Consider the following 9,696-nt stretch of genomic DNA (forward strand, 5'->3'; position numbering starts at 1 on the left):
AAAATGGTAAATGTTCAACTCTTTTTTAAAAATTCAAAACCCGAATTGCCGCTCAAGATAGACCAGGCGTCTGTTTTTTGTGAAATGACCTTTTAGCCCCTCGTTTAAGCCTAGACTGAGGGCATATCAGGGGTGAACTCGTCTTTTGACCATATATAGACGACCCGTCTAGGTCAATACGAGGCGTATATTTGTATTTTTTTTTTGTAATTATAGAAAAATGATAAAAATATGAGCAAAAATCTTATTAAACTGTTTAATCAATTCTAATTATATAAAAAAAAAAAACTAGTGGGAAGGCCCGCGCGTTGCAGCGGGTGTCCCGACTCATCAAATTCAATTATAATCCGCGTGTACTTATGTTTTTTAGCGCATGTTGTGTGACGGGTTATGACAAAAACTTAAAAAAAACAACTATGACGCCAAACCATTAACCAATTTAGGAGCTTTCACAGTTTCAAACCAGACCACAAACACCCAAGTTTCAAACCATTAACCAATTTAGGAGCTTTCACGTTTCAAAATTCAAAATTTCAAAAAAGAAATCTTGCCGCCCAACTAAGACGACCCGTCCAGCTCTGTACGAGGCGTCTACCTTTATCAAATTTACTTTTTCACCCTTGGTTGAGACCTATACTAGGGGCTTCTCAGGGGTAAAATGGTAAATGTTCAACTCTTTTTTAAAAATTCAAAACCCAAATTGCCGCTCAAGATAGACCAGGCGTCTGTTTTTTGTGAAATGACCTTTTAGCCCCTCGTTTAAGCCTAGACTGAGGGCATATCAGGGGTGAAATGGTCTTTTGACCATACATAGACGACCCGTCTAGATCAATACGAGGCGTATATTTGTAATTTTTTTTAATTATAAAAAAAAATGATAAAAATATGAGCAAAAATCTTATTAAACTGTTTCTAATTATAAAAAACTAGTGGGAAGGCCCGCGCGTTGCAGCGGGTGTCCCGACTCATCAGATTCAATTATAATCCGTGTGTACTTATCTTTTTTAGCGCATGTTGTATTGTTGTGTGACGGGTTATGACAAAAACTTAAAAAAAAACAACTATGATGCCAGACCATTAACTAGTTTAGGAGCTTTCACAGCATCAAACCAGACCACAAACACCGAAGTTAAAAAACAAAATACCATCATTTTGGATCACCAACAAAAAACAAGAGTGCTTAAAGCCATGCACCTTTGCCCTGCAACTCCAACCTAACATCAACCTAAATTATTTAAAGTTTAAAGTAATATATTTACAATTATATTGAGTTTATAAATCACCTAATACTTTTTACAACTTTTGAAAACAAACAACCAAGAAAGAGTAAAGGCCAATAGCAAACTCATAGTCCATGATGCATATTAGAGTTTTAAGAATCAATCGGCCCATGCCATATACAAGGTGATCCATCTCTAGCTCAATGAAATGATGCATCACATTCTGGAGCCCATACTTACACCTCCATCAAGCTGGACATCCAACACTTGAACGCAATGCCATCTTAGTCCAATCCACTGATGAAGGCCAAGTCGACCATCGATCGGATAGAAACTGACAGAACAAGTATCCGGGGGCACATGGAAGGAAGTTCATCATCGTCCAGATGGGCTTGAGCATCTTGAATTGCGGTTTCAGCCAATGAGGTAAGCTCATATGGAATCGGCGGTGGTTCAGAACCATCCCTTGTGTAAATGTTGTTATACCTTGTTTCTGGATCCCAGACCAAAACACATATGTTGTCGATTATCTGCTGCTCCATTTTGGCAACTTGGCTTTTAAAACCCACCAGATTTCATGCCCCACTTTTGACATATATTCACTATATCAACCTAAAAGATTATGTTTATAGAATCAAGATTCGGATGTGAATGCAATAATCAACAGAAAACACATACCTGGTCCTTAAGACTGACGTAATTCTTCAAGTGAATCATTCATTCCAGGTCCCAATATTAAACCGAATGGTTGTTTTTCACCCAAACCATTAGCAAAGATGCTGCTGTGATACTGCTTCTTCAATATTCCACTCAAAGGACCACCCTGCTGCTTGTTTAATAAGCAAGCAAATATAATAATTTCTTTCTTTGCATATGAAAAAAATAATAATAAACAGTTTTACTAATAATCATTTGCATGTAAAAATAAAGATAAATATTCTATAATCCAGAAGATAGATGAAGATATAACAGCTCACCATAAAAGTTGAAGGTACCATGGGTCTGATTAATCGGCAGAAGCTGGAATGATTATTCATCAACAATGAGATTTGAGAATGATTGTTCCGATTTGAGGATAAGGACATGGTTTAAATATCCCCTAACCTAATAATCAAGCCCAGCCCAACCCCCTAGATCTTCTTTTCTCCCAGCATATTCTATCTATTGAGCCGTTTTTAGCGGCCAAAAATTTACATTATATTATATAGTGGGAATGCATGCGCGTTGCCGCGGGTAATTATGTTTTTTCGGCGCACGTTGCATGGGAGATTTTATGTAATCTTTTTAATACCGATTTCGTAAAACAGCTAAACTATTTGAAATAGTGGGAACCCGGGCGTTTGGCGGAACTATTACATGCTATAACATATATAAAAACCGAAAATTATGTACGAGAACAGATACCATTATAAGCAAAGAAAAGTTGAGCTACCCCGGATACCAATTCCTACCAACTAAGAGCATGACCTGACAAGAACATCCGGCCTACAAGATGCATAAAATTAAGCCAAATAAAAGTGAAAATACAAATTTTCAGCAGTAAAACCATGAGGTTAATATAATTTACTTTGTAATTGTCCCATCAACGTCTGATATCACAATTCTTGCATTTCATTTCCACAAATAAATATGAGTATCAACCTACAAGAATTCTGCACAACTCACATAAAAATAATAATAAGGAATTAAATGTATAGAAGAGAATAAATACATAAAAAAAATCTTTTGAACTCCTAAAATGCGGGTCGAAAAAACAAACGAAACTACATTTTTTTCGTCTTATAGTTTCAATGATCATATTTGATTAGCTCGGGTGTTCATGGTAATACCTCTCTGAACCCTCTGTCGACCAAATCTCACTCGGTTTACCTGCGTTAACCACTTCGGCATTCAGTTCCATAGTGTATGCCTACGAGAAGCCGGGAAAAAGTAAACAAGATAAACCATTATTAATGTTTTAGCCTGATTAAACACATTTCTTCATTCCTTAAACCATAATATTTATTCCAAGAACTATTGCCAACTAATATTTGAGTTAATTTAAGATTTAAGAAACCTTTTGTATGTAATCTTTCACCGCATAAAGCGTTCAACTGTTCAACTCATTCTTCACTATAATCAAGCAAAAGAGTTACTTCACATTTAGAACAAGACAAACAAAAAACACCTTAAATACACAAAAACAACACTAACCTGCTTACGAGCTCGCGATCTAGCCGCTGATTCGCGGTTTTTTCTATGTTTCCAAAGACGCAGGGCGCAGGCGAGGCGCATCGGCCTCCCCCAGAGCCTAGGCGCAAGGCGCAAAAAAAGCGTAGGCTTTTTTTAAGAAAAGCGCACATAGAGAAAAAAATATAAAAAATATGTTACGCTTTGAAAATAAATAAGATCCCACATATAAAATTAAAAAAAAAACTATTATATATGTCATTTATGATCATGGTTGGTAGCAAAAGTTTAGGAACTTATATGTTGTAAGTTTTGGGTGTTTGAATAAAAGCCTCAAAGCTGGTAAATACTTTGTCCCACATTGGTGTGGCAACAAAGTGAGTGGTTGTTTATAAGGTAAAGTCTTTACTACTCTATTGTAGCTTTATGACATGTTTTTGTTGATACACTTTGTGTGGACGCGACTCGGCTTGGTTCGACTCAGCTCGGTTCGACTTGGTTTCGACACGGTTAGGTCCGGCTCATGCCCGACGTCACGACATTCCTCCGTCATGCGCTGATATTCACTAATATACACATATTTTAGCCCCCATTTTATCCCCATTTTATGCATTTTCGGCCGTAAAACTGTCATTCGGATACTTAATCAGGTATATTTTTGTTTACAGGCCTAAAACAGCATACCAAACAAGAAAATAATGAAAACGGTGATTTTTCGGGTGAAACGACAAAGCTGCGAAGATTCTGTGAAGAAATCTGATCTGGGCCAGATGCACCCCCGTGCGGTTGGTGGCACCCCCGTGCGGATGCGACAACAAGGATCAGCTCGGCGTTGCACACCCAGTGCGATCAGGAGTGCAACGAAATCTCGGGAACGCACCCCCGTGCGAATGGTGGCACCCCCGTGCGGATGCGATGACCCGCACCAGCCCGGATATGCACTACCAGTGCAGCTGCTCGTGCCACTCCAACCCCGGAGACGCACGCCCGTGCAACCCATTGCACCCCCGTGCGGATCTGAAGATTGGTTGTGATTTAATCTAGTTTATGCTTGTCTCGGTGGTTGCATTGTGTTTATCGGTTTCGCTTTCCTTGATTAAGTGAGGTTAGAAAACTCCTAACGGATGACTAACTTACTTTTAGGAGATTTTTGTAGACATTTATCAATTGTGCGTTAAAGAACAATTTTAGGTGGTTAAAGTGTGTTTATCGTTTTAACTTTCCGAATGATTGTCACATTAGGATTCCCGAAAGGGATACTAACTGTCTTAAATTGGAAAATTGACCGAATGCTTCTAGTGCCAAAACTGACTTAGTTGACATGCTTTGGGTGTGTATTAAGCAAGGCTATTTATCTATTTTAGTATTTGAAATCTACTATGTTTTATAAGTATTTGTTTATGCTTATTTTAGTTTATTAAAAATCAAACAACTTATGTTTTTACCGGTAGTTTAGTGACAAAGGTCTAGTATTATTTCTCCGCCCATTTCCTTGGATGGATATTTGGTTCTTACCCATACTTTACTACATATATGACGGGGTACACTTGCCTCTTTCGTGTGTGTTTTGATGTAAAAAGTAATAATCACTTTCATAAATTTAAAACCGAATCGTGTGTAATTTCATTGTAAAAATATGTGTAGTCGCGCACACGTCAGGCGCCCCAGAGTTCGACACGCGAAGCACGGAGCGCCACGAACCAAGACCAGGTGAGACATCACCATTACATCATCACTGTGATGTCATGATGATGTCATTTAGTTGAAAATGCATACTATAAGGACACAATTTGAATACCATGATTTCCTCTCAATCTATTCATTGCATATATTAGTTAGTCAATATTATTTATTGTATAGGATTAATTCTCTCCATTCTTTTTGTAACTCTTCTTGTATATATATGGTTATGCATCAATGTAAATCAATTGGTTGAACCATAAGTTTATATGGTATCAGCCTAACAATACAAGATCCTCTCTAGCAAACCTATTTCTTCTTCTTTTTCTACCTCTCTTCCGCCGCAACTGTCCCTCTCATGGCTGTCGAAAACTTGTCCTCTATCCCTCTTCACTCTCTTAGCCATCTCATAACTATAAAATTATCCTCCACAAATTACCTTCCATGGGAAAAGCAAATCACTCCGGTTCTTTCATACCTTAACCTTCTCGGTCATGTCACAGGAACCACTCCGGCTCCTCCCGAAACCGTAAAGGCCGATAACAATCCTGTACCCAATCCCGAGTTTCTCACATGGCAAGCCGATGATCAAAAAATTCTCCTCCTCATCAACTCCACTCTATCCGAAGAGGCCATGGCCGAAACTATTGGTCATACCACTGCCAAATCCGTTTGGCAAGCCTTGCAGATGCCTATAGCCACTCTTCTATTGAACGCATCCATAACCTCAAAGATTCTCTTCGCACCCTTCAAAAAGGGACCGATTCGGTCTCCGAATTTGGGTGAAAATTCAAGACTATTGCCGACCAACTTGCGGCTATAGGACACCCCGTTAATGATGAAGACAAATGCCATTGGTTCCTTTGTGGACTTGGCGCTTCCTTTGAGAATTTTTCCACTTCCCAACGTACCATTCGACCGGCTCCTTCATTTCGTGATCTTTTGGCCAATGCCGAAAATCAAGAAATGTTTGTTCAAAAACTTCATAACCCCCAACCCCCTCAAGCCGCTTTCTATGCCCAACCTAGCAAAACTAGGCACAATCGGCCCTCTTCTTCATTATCTCGAGGACGTGGTCGTTCCTCTTCTCAGGGCCGAAGCCAATCTTATTCCAAACGACCCCCTCTTTTCCAACTTTGTCGCCAAACCGGCCACTATGCAAGTACTTGTTCTCAACTCGTCTCGTTTGCTCAAAAGAAAGCTTCCCTTGATGCTAATCTTGCCGAAGCCTTTCATGCTACTTGCAACATAGCATCCGATTCTCCCGATTGGACCGCCGACACAGGTGCAACAACACATATGTTACCTACCATTCATGGCTTAAATAAAGTTGCATCCCACGATGGTAGCCTTCAGGTTACTTTTGGAAACGGAAACTCAACCTCCGTTACACACATTGGGAACACCTCTCTAAATGACTCGATACATTTAAAAAATGTTTTAGTAGTTCCCAACTAAACAAAAAATATACTTTCAATTAGTAGGTTAACAAACCATTCTCCGGTTGATGTTTTATTTTCTAATCATTTTTTTGAAATTCAGGACCGCGAAACAAAGGAGGTTCTAGCTAAAGGCACGTGCGAAAATGGTCTCTACATCCTCACTCAAGGTCACAAGTCTCTAGTTGCAGCGCTTTCCGCATCGCACCTTCGTGCATCTTTTAATAAATGGCATAGTCGTTTAGGCCATGTGTCTTTTGACACAATTTCAATTTTAAATAAACTTGGTTGTGTTTTTGTTACTTCTATATTACCCAAACCAGGATTATGTGAATCTTGTGAATTATCAAAAGCAAAACACTTACCGTTTATTGAAAATCCTAAACGCGCGGAACATGTCCTTGACTTAATTCATTGTGACCTTTGGGGACCCGCACCCGTGACCTCCAAGGATGGTTATCGATATTATGCCATTTTTATCGACGACTATTCCCGCTTTACTTGGTTCTATCCTTTAAAAGCAAAATCCGAATTCTTTACAATTCTCACCACTTTCTTAACCTTTGCTCAAAACCAATTTTCTTCAAACATTAAAGTGTTTCAAAGTGATGGTGGCACCGAATTCACCAATCACCAAGTACAAAACTTTTTCAACAACAAGGTATCCATCATAGGTTATCTTGCCCACACACACCCGAAGAAAATGGTAGAGCCGAGCGGAAACACCGCCACATTACCCAAACCGGTTTAGCCATGATGTTTAACGCAAATGCCCCACCCAAACTTTGGTTTGATGCCTTATCTTCCGCTACCTATATAATTAACCGCCTACCCACTAAAATCCTTGACAACAAATCCCCGTTTGAAGTTTTATTCAAACAACCTCCCACCTATTCCAACATGTGTGTTTTTGGTTGTCTAGTTTTTCCCTACCTTAGAGACTACACAAAAAATAAACTCCAACCAAGAAGTGCTTCTTGCATATTCATTGGTTATAGTCCTAAGTACAAAGGATTTCGGTGTCTTGAACCTACAGCGGGTCGAGTCTATACAACTCGACATGCTAAATTTGACGAAGACGTTCTACCATTTCACAAACACTCGATAACCAAAAACAACAATGACTTACCCATCACCAACTTTGAAGAACACATACCATCTCCTACCACCTCCCCTACTGTTACCGAAACCCCACCAAAACAAATGCCACCAACTCCCACACCCTACTGTGATGACTACAATGATTACATCCAACACGCCCCAACTGCTCCTTTCCACCAGCCCACTCCTTCCAGCCCAATAACCCCTCCTCACCCAAATACCTCACACCCCTCTAGCCCAATACACTCCCCACTTATCTCCCCTTCCTCGGCCCACTCCTCCCCTACTCCACAGCCCACCGAACAGCCCACCCCACCTCACAATTCCTCTTCACAACCTATCCCATCCGATCCCATTATACCAACCGCCCCCTCCCTCCACCAACCAAACTCTCAGCTCTCATCCCATGCAAACCCGAGCTAAGCATGGAATTTTCAAAACCAAACACATAGCCGATCTCTCTCAAGTTACCACTCACATCCGCATGTGCATGGTTGACGAAACTGAATATCTTTCGTCGACTATGGGGTTCGCTGTGGGCTGTCCCTGTTTCGTCGCCTGTTGGGCTTCTTCAAGGCCCATTATCTGGCCCAAGTTTGTTTCGCCGAGTTATTTTGTGTTTCGTCATTATCTGTATCTGTTTAGTATAAATACCTCTGCTAGTTTCTGTGTGAAACTTGGACATGAGAGACGAGAGCTTTGAGACTTTGAGAGAGAGTCTGTAAAACATTGTTTGTATATGTTTGTATCCGTTCTCATCCCTAATCAATAGATATTGAATCTTTTGGTTACGCGCGTTCTTATTAACTGTGTTTGGTTTGCACCGTCATGGGGATTCCGCACCCGTTACCGTGTTTGTGATAAACAAGGATAGGTTTTCGTATCAGATCCACCGGAAAAACGGGACCTACAATTAGTATCAGAGCTTTGGCTCTAATCCTTGTTCAAAACCAAACATTGTTTTGCTTTATCAAGCATGTTTTAGTGATTTGTAGAAACTGTTGTTTTGAACAGTTTATATATTTTCTGGAAAAAGTCACTAAAATCAGTGTTTATCTTGTTGTTTTGCTAAAGTTTGTTCAAAAACCTTGTTTGTTTGAATTTTTTACATGTTACTAATGGGTTTTTGTTGAAAGTTTTAAGCAAATCTTGTGTTCGAGAATTTATCGGTCACCGGAAAACCCATATATTCATCAGACATTCAAAGAGTTCATATGTGTTCTTCATATTTTCCACTTTTTGATCTCTTATGAAATCACTGTGCAAGTTGTTATGAATTAAAAAATTATATCTTGTGTTTGAAAATGATTTGTGAAGGCATGGTGGGTTGATTGGTTGGTAAGATAAGTATGGTAAGTTGAATTTTGGTGCATTGTGTCAGTAAAGGAGATAAGGTTTCTTTTAAAAAAAAAATCTCACCAACTCACATCCAAATCTTATCTAAAACAAATTTTGTTTCGTCATAATTGTCCAAAATTAGTATCCTAGTTTCGTCGACTTTATATCACCTTCTGTTTCGTCGCATAACATCAATCAATCTGTTTCGTCGCCTAGTTTCAACATCTGTTTCGTCGACCAATATTCACAATTGTTCCGTCGATTAACACACATATCTGTTTCGTCAACCTGAGATCAAATCCAGTGTCGTCGATCAACTCACTCTCAGTTTCGTCGTACATCAAGAATCCAGTTTCGTCGACATACAAATAACAACCAGTTTCGTCGATATCAAATATCATTCGGTTTCGTCGTTCAACAAAATTCAAATCAGTTTCGTCCCACACATATCATTCGGTTTCGTCGTTCATCAAATATCATTCGGTTCCGTCAGGTCAAAATAGTTTCGTCGCCCTCAGTATCCATTTTTATTCATTCAAAATGAATCCAGATTGGTGGGGTACTCCGTCTAATGCGGAAAGCAAGTATAGAAGTACGGGTTTATCGCCATCATGGGCCGAATCTCCCACACCACCTCGGATTACGGCAGAACAATGGGCATCAGTTACTAATCAAAAGCAAAGTGGAAATCCATTACCACCGGTTGCTTTACAGCGCCATCGTTCTATTGTAGCACCATCATCTCTTGA

The 9,696-nt window shown here is 39.5% G+C and overlaps 1 long non-coding RNA gene across 1 annotated transcript; it reads right to left on the reverse strand.

The window, feature by feature from the left end:
• Positions 1-1,595: 1,595 nt before the first annotated feature.
• Positions 1,596-2,017, reverse strand: LOC110917188. The gene is made up of 2 exons (XR_002580414.2): positions 1,899-2,017; positions 1,596-1,832 (listed from the first exon to the last, which is right to left on the reverse strand). It is a non-coding gene; the product is annotated as an uncharacterized LOC110917188 (long non-coding RNA).
• Between the last annotated feature and the right edge of the window lie 7,679 nt (positions 2,018-9,696).

Source organism: Helianthus annuus, chromosome 9 (assembly GCF_002127325.2).
Source record: "Helianthus annuus cultivar XRQ/B chromosome 9, HanXRQr2.0-SUNRISE, whole genome shotgun sequence".
NCBI lineage: Eukaryota > Viridiplantae > Streptophyta > Magnoliopsida > Asterales > Asteraceae > Helianthus > Helianthus annuus.